Below are 20933 nucleotides of genomic sequence, written 5' to 3'. Positions count from 1 at the left end.
TTGAATTACATGATTATGAAGGGGAAAAAGTACTGTACGATGCACCTTAGGCAGAGCATAGAGGACTCTGAGAAGCTAGAAAGATGGTTGACCCTGCCTGCTGAGATGAATGGATGCAAGGCATGGGACTGAACCCAAGGGCTCAGTTCTCAGCACAAAGATTTTCACTTTAGGATGAAGAGCAGTATCTCAAGCAGAGAATATGGCTGTTTCCCTGAGACGATCTGAGGGCTTGGTGTTGCGTGATTAGAGGACACCTAAAGAAATTTTATTATCTTGATACTGAAAGCCTTTTTACTTTCATTGCTGAAACAACATACTTTTTTCTTACCCAAAAGAGTCTCTCTGATCTTTATCCAGGATGTTTTTTTGGTTTTGTTTTTTTTTGACACCAGTGTTTAGCACACTTGCTTTATTAAATTGAACATAACATCTCTTCGACTTTCACAGCAATAGGGAGTGTCAAGTGAGCTGACGCAGATTTTCAAGAAGCCAAAAAAGAAAATCAAACAAAAAAGAAATCAGTAGCCGACTGTATATGGAATCCTAAAACCACTCCACCCTCAGAAAGATGTTTAAGTCAGCAATCCAACTGCAGGGAACGTGTTTTGTTTCCACATAGCTCCACACACAGCCTGCCCCCACCCCCCAATATTATGCATTCTTCTCTACTTTCTAAAACCTGTTGATTCACTAAAGGTAAGAGCTTCCTCTCAGACAGCCTGGTTTCAATAATATTCAGCAAAACCCAAGAAAATATCTTCCCCCACCCCCCCCCCACCCCGCCCCCCGGTAAAGCAGCTGTGACCTGCTGAAGACCCCGAGTTGCCCTGAGCTCCTCATCATTTTGTCTCCCATGCCGAGCAGTACCCACCAGCCTGGAAGAGGGCTCATCACCTCCGGATGCCCTGCAGGTCCTCAGTGGCCAAAGGCACTGAAATTTCCAGACTGAATGGCTTCAGGGCAGCGTAGATAGGGCCTGCCTGAAGCAAAGGCTTTTTGGCTTGGTGCTGCTAACTCCAAAAATGTGCAGTTAAGATGGGAAGAAGTTCACTCAAACTGGCAGAAAAATGCATTGAACTTAAACATAGTCTTTATGAAAACTGCATTTATTTATTTATTTATTTATTTTTCCTTATTCACCTCTAGCCCTTGTAATACATCATATGCATTCATGCAATCAAGTATTGAAACCTCTCAATCCTCATTTGGATTGAGTAGCAGCATCCTCAAGACATACAGCAAAAATATACTGAATAATCATGGCTTAACAGTGTTGTTAGAGGTAATTCTCCTCTTTGTATCCTGTGCATACACTTCTGTTTCTTCCTTTTCTTTCTTTGCTTGCCTTCTATCACAAATCATTTTCATAATGAAATCCATTCCTGGTCAAATTTCATCACAGCGTGTCATGTCAAATCAGGGACAAAGATGTTAATCACATGACACAGTAGTTCTGGGTTATATATTGCCTCATTTAAAATTTACATTCAAGATGCTATGCAAAACTCTAGGAACTGTGAAATATTTGGCAAAAAAAGAGCTACTGCTTTTAGAGGAGCCAAAATTTCACCATGTTTCCCTAACAGACTTACAAAATAGATATGATAAAGGCAACTCATTCTGTAAATAGAGAGAGTCTAAAGATTAGTTAGCAAATTTTAATGGCAAGAAATAGTATTTCGCCTCATATTGTCCTAAACTGTTTCTTGGTTGCCTTCAAGAATTTTCAAATGCATCAGTTGACCTAATAAATGAAACACAGCTCTGAATTCATGTAAAGGAAGACAGTTTGAATTTGTCCTAACCTGTAAACTGGTCAGTATTCACTACATCACAATATATCACTCTGCTAAAGTCAATTTTCCCTGCTGTAGAATAAAAACCTGAATAATGTCTGTACATCATGGAATTAGGAAAGGAAGCATATCATACTACCTTTCATGTCTTATGACACTTTTTTTTTTTAAAAAAAAAACCCTTATACTGAAATTCACTTTTCAGGCCATCTAGGCTAAGTGATAGTGATCTTGTCCACAGAAGAAAACAATGTACTCGTATGACCTTTTTCAGGAAGAATATCATATCAACAGGAGGAAAAATAAAAAGATTTTAAGCTAATTTAAGAAATCACAGAGATTTTAAAAATAATAAATTAATACTCTATATACAGAATACAAATATGCATATTCCAGATCCCTGAAATTGATTATTCTGACTGAGTACTGAAAAATGGCATTGAGCAGTTCAGGGAAGGAAAAAATATTTTGCCTAAAAACATGTTATTTAACAGAAGAAGAAAGAAAGCAGTATATGCAACTATTTGGAGAACATAGTAGTAAAAAAAAAAAAAAAAAGAGGGGATTACATTCAAATACACAAGTGCAGTAGCTGTGTATACAGTTAATACAAAGAAAGAACTGGAAGAGTACAATTGTACAAAATACATGCATATATTCTAACAACAAATGAAAATAAACCTGTTATACGATTATAGGATATCAGGTAGTGCCATTCATGAACCTATAAAAGAGTGCTGAGTGGCAAATATTTAGTACTACATATAGTTTTAAACCAAGCTAGTGAGCTCTTCAAAGGCATAGACAAACTAGACTCTAAAGGATACCTTCATGTAAGCTTACTTAAGCTGAATTAATCTCTCTCACAGACAAATGCTCAAAAGCAAGAAGGTGCATTCTAGTGCTTTTCCCTTTGCTTGGTCAAGGTTTCAGACTGAACTGAAAGCCCAGGCTGTGCAATTAGGGTATATTAGATACATACTTAATACCAAAATCAATCTGTTTTGGTCCAAGACAAGCACTGGATTTTCAAGTACGGCTTTCATACAACGTAGTAAGTAGCATTTATAATACACACAAAAAGGGCAGCACTGAGGAAGTAATTCTCATTTATGTACATTATATGTATATACTTATTATTATATATATATATACTTACTATAAAAAGTATAATTCTCAAACAACCCAAAATGTGTGTTCCTGTTTAGATACAGATATTTGTCCCGCTAAAATTACTGAGACCTGAACCTGAATCCATACAGAGTAAGATAAAGGATAAAATTAATTCTTATTGTAACTAGGTGAAGTTACTATCAAATCCCTTTAAAGCACCTTCCCTATTTAACCAGAAACATTAGAAGTTGGCACTGACATCTACAAAATTTCAATGAACTACAAAACTTAACCAAACTTTTAATTCCAGGTTGAAAAGGAAACTACGTACTTTCTGCTAGTTCTAATTCTACAAGTCTGCAACATTAACAATATATTTTCTTGATCAGCAAACCAAAGATATTCCACTATCACCTTTATTTACAGGAGTATCTTAACATGTAAGCTAAGTCAGAGAAAGCAAGACCTGACTTACTTAATTTGGGGAAGTCACTGAAGAAAAATGCCTTGAAGCCATGCATCATCATAGTTATTGTCCTGAAACCACGAGGCTTTGTTAAGAGTAGAATTACTATTGAGTGGTGACCATTTTATGGCTGAATGGTCAGATCCAGCACAAACTGGTAATTAGCAGGCCATGTAAGCAGGTAAATGATGCACCCCCTCTTTCTCCATCTTCTAGAAGTTATTAAAGAGAAAATGACAAAATCATTAAGAACATTTTAGAAAAGCTTCCTTCCTCCCTTTCCCATCCCACACATTCTCCTAATTAGTTTGGACTTTTATGCAAGGTAGAATTACTAAGCTCTCCTAGTTGTGGACATAGGTTTTTAATAATATTGACATTTCTCATCTCTTAAGGAATTTAATGTAATCTAATTGTTCAGCTAGCTCTAATAACTAGACATAAATTCTTATAGTTGCTTGCAAATAAGACAGTGTATCAGTTCTGAACTGTAATAGAAAAGAATAAGTTCTCAAAAAAAAAACATCTGCCTTTGCCAAGACTAGATAAATTCTACATTCCTTGACACCCATGACACTGTTCGGTCACCTGGGCTAAGCACGTTAGCTATCTAACACTTCATTAAATATCTGTACCAATAATACATTGCATAGTCTGAACTATATCTGAAATAAGTATTTCTCCTGCAAGTTGTATGACATGTACAATATATTCCTTACATAACTAAAGGGTGAGGTGAACTGTTCTGAAGGGACACACACTTTGTACAACAGAATTTTCTTCCTCTTTTCCATGTGCACGCCCTGTTTTTTTCTCAAGTGTCTTTTAAACGAGAGAGAGAGAGAGAGAGATCTCACGAGAGGTTCCATGAGGAACAAAGAAGTAGATGAGTTCTGTTCACTTTAGAAGCTTAATAAAATAGGGATTAATTACAAATGCTCTGAAGAGTTATGTCTTCCAGAACATGCAAAATGTGTTGAGATTCTGAATGCTAAAAATGAGGTACTTTAAATAATTTACTTTAAAATAGCAGAATGAAAAAAATATGGAGGTTGCGCAGATGTGTCTCTCGTTCCAAGAAAGTTCTGAGCAGCTGTAATGTAATGAAAAGCATTTCAGTTCTGCTAGATGAGTTTTCTTGAGCACATGATTTTTCTCTCATTCTCACTTGAATATAATTCACTGTGTCAATAGTCCTGTTGGGATGAAAAAGCAAACTGAGTTTGCAATGAAAAACTTTTAAATCAGTATCAGAAAAATGTTTGCATATCGCACCCCTCATTTCAAAGGTTTACTTCAGTAGATTTTAAACATTTTATGGAAATTTGCTGGATTCAAAAATAAGCAAATAACCTGAAGATATTCTCTGAACAAGCGTTTATCAAGCTTCAATATTCAGGTAGGTTGACAGGTACAAACTCACCAATTTGCCTGTCTACTCATATATTTGCATATGTGTGTTTAAGGGAGATACAGAAGATGCTCAGAGAGTCTAAGATTAAAAGCCAGTATACAGCCCTAAACCAGAAAAATAAACAGCACGGAGGACCTGAAAAGCTACTTTCTACTCTGAGTAAAATGAATCTTCCACATCCCTTTCAGTCATTCTTTCCTCAGGATCTGCTGTTTCTAGGTTCTGTACAGTTATCTTCTCAATATCAAGGAAAAAAGAGACAGTCAAATTTCACATATATTGCAGTATAACCCCTATTTTAGGATTCCTATGCACATAACTGTATGTAACATATATATACCACCTTCTGAATTCAAAGAGCTTTCTTATGAGTATTGTTTTTCTAAACTTATTTTGAGTCAAGGGATCAAGAGTCAAATAAGGTTGTTCCCAAAGAATTCCACTAATACTAAACAAAACCCCACTTCAAGGAAATGTATAATAGATACATGAAAAAGAAAATAGCACACATCAGATGGAATTTTCCATTTTTTAGGCAAATACTGGGTCTATAACCCTCAAGTGGCACACTTCTCTTGTTGCAGAAAGGCACGGTGTAATGGTAAGGAACAAATGTGGTGATTGCTCTAGAAGGAGAATACAGAGAAAATGATGGTTTAAAATCAGAATTTATTTAGATGGATAACAGAAATAGAAATTGTCCACTTCCGTTGTCCTTGCAGATATTGAACTTTTTATTCTGCCTTTTTGACATGTACTTTAACTATTCTTCTATAAAAAATGCATTTTTTTCTAGTTGAACAGGATAGACTAAAATTATCCATGTCTTAAGTTATTTTTAGCATTTTTTGCTCAATGTACTATATAGCAGTATTTTGACTCATCGCATTTAAGAAGAATTTCCACGTACTTTAGAAAATAGAACTAGAAACCTTTTTATTAGAAGTCTTTGATATTAGCTTTTAATAACTCAAATTGACCAGGAAAAGTTCCTCTTTCAGGAAGGCCATGGAAAGACAAAGAACAGAGCATGACAAATATTTGCTCTGTAGTATGGTTTTGTTGTTGTTTGTTTTTTTCTTCTTTATTCAGCACTAGAAAGGTAGTACTGGCATTACCCCAGACTACCTTTTGAAGATTGCTAAGCATCTGTGTGCCATAAAAATAAATTTACTGGGTAAATTTACTGGGTAATTTTACTGGGTAAATTTTACTGGGTAATAAATTTATCATGCCATGGCGTAAGGCAAGAAATTGTTCTGTTTGCGTGGATAACATAGCTTAGAGAATTTTTCATCTCACTTGAAATCTGTGCCTAAAACATGCGCACAAGTCATCTTGCATTTGACTAAAACACCACCCCTCTCAGCTAGGGGAGCAGAGAGATAGGAGTAAGATATGCCAGCAAAATCAGCAGAGGTTCAAGGTAGCTTAAAGGCAGCCAGGTACCTTTACAAAGATGTGCTAAGAAAAACTTATGAGCAAAGTCCTGAAAGGGAGAACACAACCCTTCACCTACTTAAAATAAAGATGCTATGAATAACTGATCTGCTATAACAGACTTCCAGTTTTCGTGTCCTCTTTGAATTCAATTCACAGCAAGTTCCATGCTATTCACAAGTAATTTCCAACTCCATGATTCAGCAGTTGACAGAATGCTAAATATAACTAAATGTATTATTTTCTTTGTGAAGATCAAGATTAGTTACATAAAGTTATAATGAAAAAGATTTAAGAAATCAAGTTATTTCTATGCAAGTTTGGCACGGAATAAAACTGTGGGTTAGTATTTTCTTCACAGATTCACAAGTCAATTAAATAAGACCAGAATCCAAAACAAAATGAAGATTTCGCTAAGTAGGAAAAAAAAAAAATTAAAAAATCATTAGTTATGGGGATAAATTAAAATAGAAAAATGTGGATGAACAGGGGATCACAGAGTACCTCAAAAATCTTTAAACACGTGAGCTGACTTCATTTTTATGAAACCATATCAAGCATCACTTTCAGATTTCCATAACAAAAAGAAATTTCAAGTAACTTGAAATGGCACAACAAATAACACATGCCCCAAGGAATTCAAAGGACAAATAAAACTTCCTTCATTTTACAAAGTTGGTTTGCTGGTAACAATAGTCATTTAAGTGGCATGACACAAGCAAGCTGCAGGTGGGACACCTTCAGAAATTCTAGAAATAGGAAACCATAATCCACTATGGAAAACAGCTGGGAGGGCCCACTGCTTTCACTGCATCATTTTTGGAGTAGGCAAAAGGGTAGTTCAAAACTGCGAGCCCATTCATGGTGGAAGATATTTCCATTGTGCTTATCTGCTAAAATCACCTAAGTCATAGTCTTTAGAGGATTCAGCCAAATTGAAGATAACGAGAGAAGCCCGCAAAATTCTGCAACATGTTCTCCATCCTCTGCCTGTGGCAGTAACAAGTAACATCAGGTCCTTAAGACCTTACCACGCATTCTCTCAAGAACTGTTGAAATGAAGAATTAGACAACAAAATGCCATTGAGATTTTACACAAATCATGTCTCACGATTGCTAGAATGAATTTATTTCTAGCACTGTCCTGTCTCCTTTGTAATTTAGTACTTCAGCAGTGAACCAGGCCTGGTGCAGATCTTGTTCTTCTCAGCACAGGATTGCTGAAGTCCTCAGGACCCTTCCACAGCACAACTTCCCAGCAGAGGGGCTGGTCAGGGGTGGGAGGAGAAGGGACAGTGTGGAGCATCCCTAGCTTGCTTACCAGCTCACCCGTCGCAGTGCAGCTGTGGAGAGGCTAAGTACTACAAGACCTTGTGCTAGATATTTACAGGGAAAGAATGATTGCTGCTGCTGCCACGACACTGTAGCTCTTGTAATTACTATTAGTACGTATTCAGAAGTAAATGACAAAACGTAAGTTATCCCAGACAAAATGAGGATACAGGCCTCACTTCTATCACAGTGCAAGTAAATGACTTTTCCATTCACCAGTTCACCTACTAAATTGAAGGGGGGAATAAAACCTGTTTTTGATGTGCCAGCTCCACACATTTTTCAACCAAAAAAAATTACTTTTTCCCCTCATTTAGAAACTTCACTTTGGAGAGACCATAACAAATGAAAAGTGAATGTGGTAGTATTTTGACACCAACTGGGGAGGCAGGCAGTACTATTTCTCACCCGGTAACTCAGGGCTTCTGGTGTTCACCTCAGATTTAGCAGCTCTGGTTCAGTCATCTCCACTTCTGGAGGAAATACAATGCCACATCTTTTACTTCCTCTGGAGAATCCCCTAACCATAAGGCCACAGGGAACTTCAGCATCAGTCTCGAGTAAGTCATTACCATGTTCACTTAAATATTCAATGCAACAGTAACCAGAGAAAAGACTCCTACCCAGACACTCTCATCTCCTAGGAATATGTACAATGCTGTAAGAAATAAACCTTGCTTTATCCAGCAATATTACTTTCTTAGTGTAGCAATTTCTGAAGTAAAGTAACACAAGTTTATGGATGCTCACTAATGGCAACACATGCTGGTAAAAATTCTCAGGATGTAACTTTAATCCATTTTGAAAAACAGCTGGTTAAACAGTGGGCTTCCCTAAATAACTTCATATTGTGGGGCAGAATAGAGCCACCACAGTATGTATTATCCAACAGGATGTTATCATGCTCACATTCTCTCAAGCACAGTGAATATTTAATTATTTACATCAAATAAAACCATCTCTAAGGAGAGAAGATTTCCATTCAGTATAACTCCTAAAATTCAAACCTTTTTAAGAAGGAAAATAACAAAATCTGTACCCTCCATACCCAGGGTAAGCAGTAACCACAGATAACTTGGGAAAATGCTCCAGTATCATTCTGTCAACAGTGCAACAAACAAATGGCATATTCAGCATAAAAATTGTAAATCTCCCAGTCAACTGAATCCTACACTTTTTCAGCAAACACATATCCAAAAACAAAACAAAAACAAACAAAAAAAACCACTCCTATCTGCATTTCTTTAGTCTGACTTTGACTGCTAGAATCCTCAGAGATTTGTAGTTAGAAACCAAATTAAAAATAAAAGGCAGTAAGTAGTGCACCTCAGTACTCTTTTCAGCTGGTAGACATTACAATTATTGCCCAGTATAAAACATGACACATTTAGTACAGTATTCAGCTGTATACATTGAAGTACATTATAGTTTCATGAAAAAGTCTACATTCCTCCTCCTGAGAGTTAGAACCTGACAAAACTGAAGATACATTTAAAAGTACAGTACAATATAAATTGTAAAACCTTTAAAGAATGCTTTGCTTAAGCTATAGTTCTCAAATTGGACCTAGCATGTTGGTCAAGATAAAGACCCGGGGGGAGGGGGGGGGGGGATGGGACAGGACGACACACTATATTCTTAACACTTCTCGTTAGGTAGACAATATGTGTTTTACTAATTACAGCATTAGATTAATACCGCTAAACATGTGCTATGCTAATTTGAGACCACTTACTTTTTAAGTCTGACCTTGCCCAAAATAATCATGTCTTTATGTACTATAAACATGGGGTTTAAAAAGGGAGAAAAAAGTCTACCAAGAGATCCCACTTACTTTGGTAAAATCTCAGACTGGATCCCAACTTTACTCATGTTTTATGAAAAAAAGCAATTCCCATGCAAGTAGTCATCCCTTCAATCACTCACGTTAACCATTTACTTTCTGGTCCTACCTACCACACTGATCTGGTGAAAAGCAGCTTACCACCAAATACAGACAAAGAAAAAAAGTGTAGTACTAATTATTAATGCTTCTCAGGAATACTGGATAGTTTGAGCCTTGTATCAGCTTCCAGGTCTTCTTTCTCCTTATCCCTATTCCCTCTGCCACAGCAACGTTTTCTCCCCCAAGGTTGATTTTGAAAAAATAAAAAAGTTGTAAGTGACTACTACATGTTTTCTTCCAGTAAACTGTCAGGAAAAGCTCCTTCTGCAAGAATTAAGTTGCTATAATATGCACAGTAGGGAGTTTCTCTAGCGTATCAGCAGTTTTCACTATCAATCAAAATACATAAAGCAGCATGCAGAAATACTGCAACAGCTCTCATTTCAGGGACTCCTTGAATGTAAAAGCATCACAGTGCCTTTGCTGCTCACCTCTGTTATACTTCTCATCACACAGAAAAGCTAGTCATGCCCTCATGTGCAATATGACCTTCCATGCTCATTAGAAGCTTTTTGGCAAGCTCAGAGTTCAGAAGCTCTTTTCTTCATGCAGCATTACTTCCACAGCAAACATCAAATTTCAACTTCTCGCTAGGTCTACAAAATATGCGCCATCTGATACGCATGTGATTTTCTAAACAGGACTTTTGTTGCCGTTGGTGACCTGATAGCACATTTAGACACATGCTGCCCTGTAGGTGATGGGTAAAATCAGAGCATAATTTCTAAGATTAAAGCAGCACAGAAGGTTATAGGGATATTTATCTTCCCTTTCTATCTTTTTTTTTTTTTCCTGATAATAGTCATGTTGATAATCACCAAAAACATTACCAGATTTTTAAGCAGATACAGTTCAAAGATTAAATGTGTCCATTTATCTGGTGTTTGCCCATTAAAATAGACCCAGTTAACCCACCACAAAATGTAAACTCCAGCAAAATACGGTAGCAACTATTATGCCCCGATATGTTCTGCAACTATTTTTTTTTCCTTTTAAAAGAATCTGTGGAATTATGATTGTTACTAAAATCTTTACTTGGCTTCACTATCATTTGCTCCTATAATTTTCTACCATTTATTTCTTTCATCCTTAGAAAAGAGTTCATGCCTTCATCTTGTATCACAATAAAATGTTTTGTTGAAATCCTGTGGACAGCATTAATATAAGAACTACAGATTTCTACTGATACTAGCCAAAAGTTACTTTCCAAGAGAATCAAAAAGGTATTTATCCAAGTAGAACATTTTTTAAAAATGAAAACATATATCAGTAACAGGAAAATAACCTACTAGTGATGCCACAGATACACGAATACTTAAGAATTTCTTCCTTTTTTTCCATTCTCACATACCCTGTCCTTCTCCATACAAAAGATGGTATTGCTTCTAAATGATGTATTTTTTAAAATTTTAATTTCAATCTCATCCTATTTTTTTTTATGAATTGTGTAGATATATAGCTTTAACACAAATTGAAAATACATTTTTTAATTCTTCCCTCTGAGGACTACTTTTTGCTTGATGTTGTATTTTACTTCATATCTCCTAATCAGATACAGTCTCTGAAAATTAAAATAGGGATCAAGCATGGTAGTGCAGAAACAAAAGGAGAATGTCATGATAGCCTTGATTTAAAGAGGTCTCCCCACTAGAATAAAAATTACTCCTCCTAAGTTTTGTATCATCGTTTGCCAGTCATTGACTCAAATCCAGCTCAGATGTTAATTCCAACCATTATGGGCTCCCATTTTGTGATCCACTGTTCCCAGTCCAGCATCTAGTGGACAACTGTCCACATCATAAAAGCTACTATTGTAAGTGAGACCAATTATCGATGTACTCAGAAGTGTTTATGCCCACTGATGAGGCACAATAGGAAACATTCTCAAGTGATGCTAGTGCCATACTCAGCTGATTAATTTTAATAGCAGCTCCTTGGAGCACCACTGGAATATGAAGAGAGGGAAATACAGAGAAAAAGGAAAAGGCAGCTTCAAGTTTTAGAGTATCAGTGCAGAAATTTTCATACTTAACCTCAAAAAATGAAAATAAATCATAGTCATCTTGGCTATTGTAACACTTGATTTTCTTATAGCTTCAGTATATAAGACAAGAACAGCACAATAAATTAACGTGGATCTTCATTTTTTTGGGGTAGAGAAAGTACTCCAGTTGAAAAGAAGAGCAAGAACCTTCAAGAGCTTTATTGCTGTGCATAAAAATCGCTTTTATTTATTGTTCCCTTTTGTGACTCTACAGAGATATACACTTTAAAAAAAAAAAAAAAAGCTGTCATTATTCTGTGAAACAAGTTGTTGTCCTAAGTTTTAATTTCCTCATTTTTCCACTGGACTTTTTTCATCTGTCAGTCTTGAAATAGTTTGAATCTGCCAGTTCGCATTTTTTTTTTAAACCATTTGCATTTTGCTTCATTAGTTACAGTTGTCCAGAATTATTTTGCAACTACGTTCTATATTCATCATCATTACACATTTAAGCATCAGATAACAAATAACTTTTTGGGTTCAGAGACAGTAATTTGTTTTGAATATTAAAAAGATATTCATTTTTTAATTTCAAATGAAAGCACATTTATTTCTTTGGAAAAGTTATTCCTCTTTCCTGATGAAGCTAGGGAGTCACCATTAGTAAGACCACAAGACTTCAAGTTGAATAGAACTGAGTTGTTTCATCACTCAGTCTCACTATTCATATTTTATGATGCATGCTTTTGACATCTTGACTGTATTTAATTCCTTCTCAATAATAGCACACACTTGTCTCTTATTCCTCTTTGAAAAGATCAATTATTGATCCCTCTTAATGTAGCTGATATATCTCTCTCCATTTACTAGCCATGCGTTTTGAAGCACGCAGTTTAACTGAATTCTTTCCTTCTATTACAGTTCCTCTGTTAGCTGTTTCTGATGAGCACTGCATTTGTTTTTATTCCTTATTCTTTGTGCTTCATTTTATCAGAAAATGTACAATGATTTTGTTCATTTTATGTTAGTCATTGCTATTAACTGTAATAAAAGGAGCTTAATCATCATAGTATTTTTTAAAAGAAAAATGGGAATTATTACTCAAGAAATGTACTCAGCATTTTCAAAAATAACTAATACACTTGCACTGGTCAGATCTAAACATGGTATATACTTGTAATATCACTGTAATTATCTATGATTCTACATTTCATGTCAGCAAACCTGTTATTCCAGGTCTAGGTTTTCTTCTTTTTTAAAAAAATAAAAAAAATGAAAAATAAAAAAGACATGATCAATCTAAAATGATATTAAGCTGATGAAGTTTTGCTTTACACATATACCAACAAATAATATCTTTGAACAGCTCTTATATGTTTCACAGATCCTTCTATACCAGGGCCATTCTGTATTTTTTTCTAACAATACAACCACAAAGCAGTTGTGGAAGAGAAATATTTGTATTCCATATTTCCACATTAAAAGACTGCTCCTGGCAATGTCTGGTTAGCAAAGCATCTCTCACATCATCCTCCTGAAAAGCAAGTTTTATCATTTAGGAAAGAATCAACAGCTGTTCTACAAGGGCCTGGATATTATATAACAGCATGTAGGTATCTTCTACATCACAGTGGAATGGAGCAAACCTTTAACTTGGCCAAGATATCCTAAAGACACAAACAGAAAAGAAACTTACTTTCTTCCTGAAAGGAATTACATTCCCCATTGATGGAGGTTTTTTACACATGGCCATTTGGCTACGACTAAAGCAAAAACCAACAGCAGAACATACAGATAGTAGTTCATCCTCCTCCACTTTTCACTCAGAAGGTTGACGAGATGCAATAAGAGCAGATTTCCAGCACATTATTGCAATTATAGTTCAAGAAATGTCACCATATTGTCTCTTCCTAGCTTGTCTAAGCAACACCCACAAACCCATCCATAACTGATGCAAGTGAGTAATCTTACCAGAACAAGTAGGACCAAAAATACTTTGTCAGCAGCAGCAGGCCTTTCACTATCTAGCCCATGGCATGGAAGCCATGATTCCAGCAGGCACTGACAGTAGCGAGGTATAAATATACCTCTTCTTAGCTAAGTTCTATCGCCAAAGCATGCCCCTCCACCACCATACGGGCTATGAGAAGTTACTTGTCTAAGTACTGTAAATTTGCGACCTATTAGCCAACTGAATTTTCAGCTACCTTTTGTGCATCTCTGTAGTCATCTAGACATTTTAGACAAAGGCAATATTCACAGTAGGTATTTTCATATATTTAAGAAGCCTGACCTTGTGCATTACATAGAATGTAAAACACCTTCGCGTAACTTCAGTATCTGTCAAATCAGACTGTGATCCCTTGAGAAATGGCTAATCACAAAACAAGAAAATGAAAATTTACCAACCCTCTTAGTAATCTGTTCCAATGAGTGTTTGCCCTCATTGCCAGCTGTTCTCTCTGTCTCTCCAGTTTGACTTAACTGACTTAAATTTCCAGCTGTTGGATCTTGTTATACCTTTGCTTAGGAGATTAAAAAAAACACTATTATCAAGTAATCGCATCATCCCCTACGTGGTGAATTCCTCCTTTGCAAGCGATAATTCAACATAATTTTTATATGTAGATAATAACTCCTTGAGAAAGGAAAGCAAGAATACACTCAGTATACTCAAGCTGTCGTTCCTTTTCACAATAATACCGAATTAATAGCTATGTTATTATTTAGATTATTAGTCCATATATTGCAATCTATTCATATCCCACAGCTAAGCAGCATGTAAAAACACCAGGTGGCAAAAAAAAAATCTGATTTTTTTCCAATTAAAATACATAAGCATGCACAAAAGCTCTAAGAATATTGAAGTATGGTGCAGCACTTTCAATGGCTCACTGATTAGCCAAATTATTCTCAGGTAATTTGTTATCTCTCTAGGAATCCTCAATTTATACTTTCCAGTGAGCTAAGCTCAATTTTTGCATCACTGTTTTCCTGAATTAAGTCTACATGACTTTTCTATTCAGAAAGTCTCCTTTTAGCAATCAGCATGGGAAGGTAATCAGAGCCCATTTACACAGTAAGGTAAGTTAAAATTCATTAGTACTTGTTGCTCTGTATCAAACTTTGCTGTTTATTCTAAATCATGTTTCAGCTTAACAAAAAGAATGACTACTGCATGCATACACTGCACTAGATATTTAAAATTAAAATTGAGTTACCAGCTGTAGCTGGTCATGTTTTGAATGTGTTTATACTACTTAGTTTTCTTTTGTAGAGAAGTAACACTAGAGGTTGCCACATCCAGTGGGCTTCAGGACCCAGGAGGAGTCTTGTAATTGCAGCTGGGTTGATGTAAAGCTGTGGTGGTTTTAAGTCCCCAGATGGAGCCAGAGTCAAGGCTGCCTGTGTATTCTTAGACAGGTACACACTATAAATATATATACATATCTACGTATATACACACACAAGGCCAGCCACACAGATCACCACAGACATAGTAGTGCCTTTACCAGTACCCATACCAGGCACAAGGCTCCCCCAAGCAGGAATAGCACAGACAGCCTGATCCTGCTCACCTCTCTCTGGCCACAACCACATCTGTATCTGGAATGCGTGGATACGCACGTACCTTGCCTGCCACTCCAGAAGCTGGTTTTAGAGACACAGAAGAGAAGTCGCACTGCACACATGGAAGATGGTGGAAACAGGATTTAAGAAGAACACAGGACGGACTGTGTTAATCAAGCTGTCAGGCAAGCACAATAACCAGCAACTTGTGTACACTCAACCAGCCTTTTTATAAAGGCTCTTAAAGGGAGTTTATAAACCTTTGATTTTTCCTCGATTCAACAAATACTGAAGTATAAATATATGAACTAGCAGAAGCCCAAGCATTGCCCAAGATTCCACAAAAAAAAGCAGACACTGAAAGGACTGATCAAGCAAATAATTTGCCCAATGCCCGACTGTGCTGAGACTAATCTGAACACAACAATTACAGGAAGATGAAGCAAAGCATGTTTTCCAGAATATTCACATTCTTGCCTCACATAATAACTAGAGATGTCAGATAAACATTATTAAAAAAACTCATCATCTATTGTAAAAGGAAGGATACTTTCTGATGGGTTAATTAATTGGTGGCAACAAGGAACTTTTCATGTAATCGCGGAAGCATTAACAGTAATAAATTGCACCTTCCCTGAAGCAACATAAAATCGATGACTTTACAATAAATTGTTAAAATAAAAGCAGTGCTTTAAGAAATTCTCTCATTTGAAATGTATGAAGGTTGAGATGTTATGGCCTGTTGTGGTTTAACCTGGCAGGCAGCTCACCATGCAGCCTTTCGCTCACTCCCACCCAGTAGAATGGGGAAGAGAATCAGAAAAAAAAAGTAAAACTCATGGGTTGAGCTACAGGCAGCTTATCTGGACTTAAAAGGGAAAATATTAATAATGATAAAAGAATATATAAAACAAGTCATGCACAATGAAATTGCTTGCCACCTGCTGGCTGATGCCCATCCTATCGCCAAAAGCAGTGGCAGCCCTCCCTGGCCAATTCCCCCAGCTGTTATTGCTGAGCATGATGCCACATGGCATGGGACATCCCTTTGGCCAGCTGGGCTAACTGTCCTGGCTGTGTCCCCTCCCAGCTCCTGGTGCACCCCCAGCTTCCTTGCTGGCAGGGCAGCATGAGGACCTGGAAAGTCTTTGGCTCTGTGCAAGCACTGCTCTGCGACAACTAAACCATCAGTGTGTTATCAGCATTATTCTCATCCTAAAACCATTGAATGATAGTGATAGAAATGCTTCCATAGATTCCTTGAGGAAAACAACTGGATTGATGAGGAAACCTGGTTGGCTGGCGAGTAAAAACTCAAACTGTGACTATAGTTCCACTATAATCAGAATGAGAAGTATTCCTCAGGGTAACTGTAGGAGGCAGCATCCACAAAGCTTTCTTCCTCTCAGAAAAGGTGGTGATAGACTAGGTCCTCCTAAATTGAGATTTTCCTGCCCCCAGCATGGGGCAAAACCAGCATTTGGGGGTGTAGAAGGCAGAGTATTAGTCACAGTCATTTTGCTTTACCTCCAAGCCTATGTACCTTATACACCATGTACTAAGTATTCCCAGGGCATCTGTATATTACGTACCTCACATTCAATTAATATAGAAGTCTACTTTTACAAGAAGTATTACTTTTGGTGAAAGGAAGAAGAAAGGAAGAAAGGAAGAAAGGAAGAAAGGAAGAAAAAAAAGAACTTTACACAAGCTGTAAACATTCTTCTTGAGGAAAAATAAAACAGCAATGAACTCTTATCATACTGTCCTGGAAGCAAAAGTTATACTGTTCCTACAGGGAATGTTTCCTTCAAATTTACTTAATTTTCATATGAATTTCACATATATAGAAAAAGCTTCCAAGAGTAGCCACTGTTACAACAAATCTCATCCTGCTTATTGATCCTTCACAATAATTATGAAAAGGCTCTTCTCCCTCATCAGTTTGAATTCCCCACAATCACCCGGAAAAGGTACATCAGAACTGAGCCTTGCTTCAGTGTAAACTAACAAAGACATACTCAAGGAAACCATTTTTGTTATCTAGTTCATTAAGGATTTCTCTGATTTCTTTGGATGAGACTTAAAATTTAACTTGCCTTGTTCCTCCTTGCCCAAACTAAGCAATTCCTTTGAAAATGTAGCCATGTCACCAGCTACCCTTTTCCTCTGTCCTTCCGATCGCTGGGGTGGAAAAGTGTAATTATCTCTGTCCTCCTGGCTATTTGTTCAACTGGCTTATAATTCATTCTTAATGTTAACTATGAATAACTAAAATCTACTGCTAAAGATTAAACATACCCATCTCTTTAAAGACTTAGCCAGAGGTCATAACAATTGTCAATACTTACACAAATGATTAGTACTAATTTAGCCGCAAGTGCTAAAGCACCAGTTAGCACCTAAACTGAAGCAGTTTTTACACATAAATTAACCAATAGGAGGTTTACCCTTTAGTCTTACATAGCTAGAAAGAGGAAATTCTTGCTGTGGCATCCTCCAGAAAAATATTATTTTGGTAGAGAATTATTGGTAGACCAACCATAGAATATGCTTTTTATATTTAATCACGATATGATTTATACATAACATACAAATGAAGCAAAACAGAAGTGGAAACACCAGGCCATCTACAAGTAAAGGTATATGCCTACATATCAACTTACCAAATTGACAGATACAGTGCTTTAGACACCATACTGGGAGGGAATAAAAATAACTGAGGGTATCAAAATTTTTGTCCACCTTATAATGACTGCCTTAGGATACATTAAAAGGCTATTCTCTCTCACTACTGTGGTCAAGAAAAACACATTTCCCACTCTGACCATTACGGTTAGATTGGAGTCAGATGAGACTCAGTTAACTACTGATACTTTCTGGAAGCGTATACAGCTGGTCAGTTTAATCTATCCCAGAAAACTACATATTTGCTTATGAAGAAATGAATAGGCAAACTTGAACTTTTATTAGAGCCAAAATTTTCCATAGAACAAAACTTTGTGAGTCCCTTCTTGTTCAGAATATCTTTGGCTTGATAAAACAAGATGACTAACAAATGGTGAGGGGTATCATACGGGGTAAAGTTTTCCCAAAACATTCTTAAAGCGTGTCTATTTCCCATTTTTGTAATGTATGCAACCACATTGGGAGACATCTTATCAAAGCAAGCATGCACTCACCTCACTTCCACACTTTGAAAACCCAAGTGATCTCAGAACTACCTTATCAAAACTCCAGTAATCTGAAAGCTCAACCTGACCAATGTCTTATTAAATAAATCAAATATATCTGAACAGGCAATCCACACAAATTCCAATCCACAACTAACATAATACTTGTCTTTATTATCATACTACCAATTAGCAAAGGCTTTGTTTACTGAGATACATCCTACTGCTCCCACAAATATCCCACCACCATTTTGATATCATCAATAAATTACTGTAATAGTCCTCTCAAAGATTTCATTGCTCTTGGAGATTTCATTTCTCTCTACTTGCTCAACTCCAAATGTTTACCATGGGTTGCTAAACCTCAACATCCAGTCATAGAAGTTCAAGGGGTAACATCTACTAGATCTGCTTTTTTTGTGCGCTGACTGAAATCCACTCTTCACATAGGTAACCTGATCATTTGTCCTAAATGGAGGAGCTGGCCAAAAGCGCAAGACAAAGTTTCTCCATTTTAGCCTTATTTTCAATGCTCGCTACGTGTTACAGCACCAAGATTTCACTGTACTGTCTTCCTACTTATTTTTCACGTTTCTTAGAACTAGGAGTTTTTGTTCATCCAGTTAAAAACCAAACTGCAGTGGAAAAAGAAATCAATTGATCCAAATGTTTGTTAATGAAAAAAAAAGGGTTTAGGTCTTGGAGGCTGCTTTCAGCCCATCTCACCTACACACTGAACTTTCACTTCCCTGTAGCTCTGTATGCTTACAACAGACAAAGCAAGCTCACTACTCTGTTACTCCTGAGCACAACAGATTATCTACATTGATCAAACTGGAATCCTGAGTCCTCAAGCTGATAACCAGGCCACACAAAGAATTCATTCTGTCACCACTCAGAAGCTGCTTTGCTAATGGAGAATACAACAGCTGTTGCCAGGGCCACAATTATTTTGGAGAGAAGCAAGTAAGCTCAGCGCCCCAGTTCTGGTCTTACTTTCCATGGTGCACTGGCTTTGTGAACAAAGCTGCCTGCAAGGCACACCAGTGTTATATTCTCTAGTAATCCAGACTCAAGCATCTCCTACAGCAAACCAAGTTTCCTTTCACAGCTGTGTCTCCTGTGTCTTTCCAAGCAAACCATTGGCCACAAGAGAGCAGTGTTATCTGCCCACTGGGCAAAACAGTCAGGACACACACTGAGACTGGGACTGTAAACTGCACAGTGACCTGATCTGCCTCAAGTGTAAAATAGCCATCAAAGTGCTACAGCCACTTGAAATTCCCCTCTCCCTACACTCCGAAGGTTTAATATTACCGTAACACCTTGGCAATGATGATGGGCAATAGGGTGTTAGTGTCCCAAAAGAGCCATCTGGCAAGTAAAGCATCACCAGACCTGTGATCGCTGTCTCTTCACCCGTCTCACTCTCTGCAGTGGGGCAGCCTGATGTTCAGGCCCTTTTTCCAGCTCACCAACCTTTATGAGCCATCCCACCTCTCCCCTCTTCTCCATGGCAGGGGCAGGTCTCTCGCAGCCCTGCATCCCTGTACCCAGACCATTCCAAATGCACCCTTACACTTGCTCCAGTTCCCCCCTGGAAATGGCTCCCTTTTCCTCCTGACTCCACAGGCAGCATGACTCCCCCTTTCAGCATCTCCACTTAGATGTAGTTATTTATTATCCCTGTACCAGCTCATCTTAAATTTAATTCTACTATGAAGACATGACTTTAAATCAGCCTGAAGTTTGGAACACTGCAGTAAAGAAAAAAAATATTCTCTTTTTCACTTCCCATCCTCCCTTCTAAATACACAAGAAAATTCTGCTGTCAAAGAACCAAGTCAGTTAAAGGCAGACATGCTACAATTCCCAAGTCTCTCTGCAGACTTTTCCCCTTATATTGCAAAGTCGTTATGGAGGGGGGAAAAAAAAATCTTATCTCCTCCATTTTTTTTTTTTTTTTAATCTCTGTTGTATTATTCTCTCCTCATTTTCATTTCCTTCTTTTTCACTCAGTACTATGAACCACTTCAGAGTGCATACTGAAGAACAGCTGAAGCAACCGCGTGTGGGAGTGTAGTCTTCTACTGTGATAATTCATGTAATGCCCAACCTCCCAAATCTGACGAATTGTCACTTGTGCTGAGAGCTTTTGATGGGTATCTCCACTGAGAACACGAAAATCTAAATCGATTTTACACCACAGCTCTAAACAGAATTCATCATGAGATGAAAGTATTAGATCTCTTGTTCTCTGCAGTTAAGAGTGTCAATTTAAATATTTTATATGAAAAGGGAATGATCCACTAAGAGGAATATGATGTGACATATGATGTGACATATGTATTCATAAAATAAAGATGCTATCTTTGGTATTTTTATGTTCACACTTTGTGTTGACCATGTAATAGGTCAAGATCTGAACATCCATGTGAGAATTGCTCACTTTTAGCCTTTCACATGCCAATTTCATAGGAATTACTCCCCTCCTCCCCCTGCCAGCATGCCCCATGGAAGAAAAAGAAATGGGGAAAAAAAAAAAAAGAGGAAGATACACTGTAATGCTGAACAAAAATCTACCAAAATTAATTTTAAGAGCTTTAGGCTATTGCCTAGATCTTTACACAAAAGTAGAAACAAGCGTAATGCCATCCTGGCCAAAGCTGTTCAGGTTCATTAACTGGACATTATATG

Source organism: Anser cygnoides, chromosome 1 (genome assembly GCF_040182565.1).
Source record: "Anser cygnoides isolate HZ-2024a breed goose chromosome 1, Taihu_goose_T2T_genome, whole genome shotgun sequence".
Lineage (NCBI taxonomy): Eukaryota > Metazoa > Chordata > Aves > Anseriformes > Anatidae > Anser > Anser cygnoides.
Note: the sequence above shows the minus strand (reverse complement) of the source record.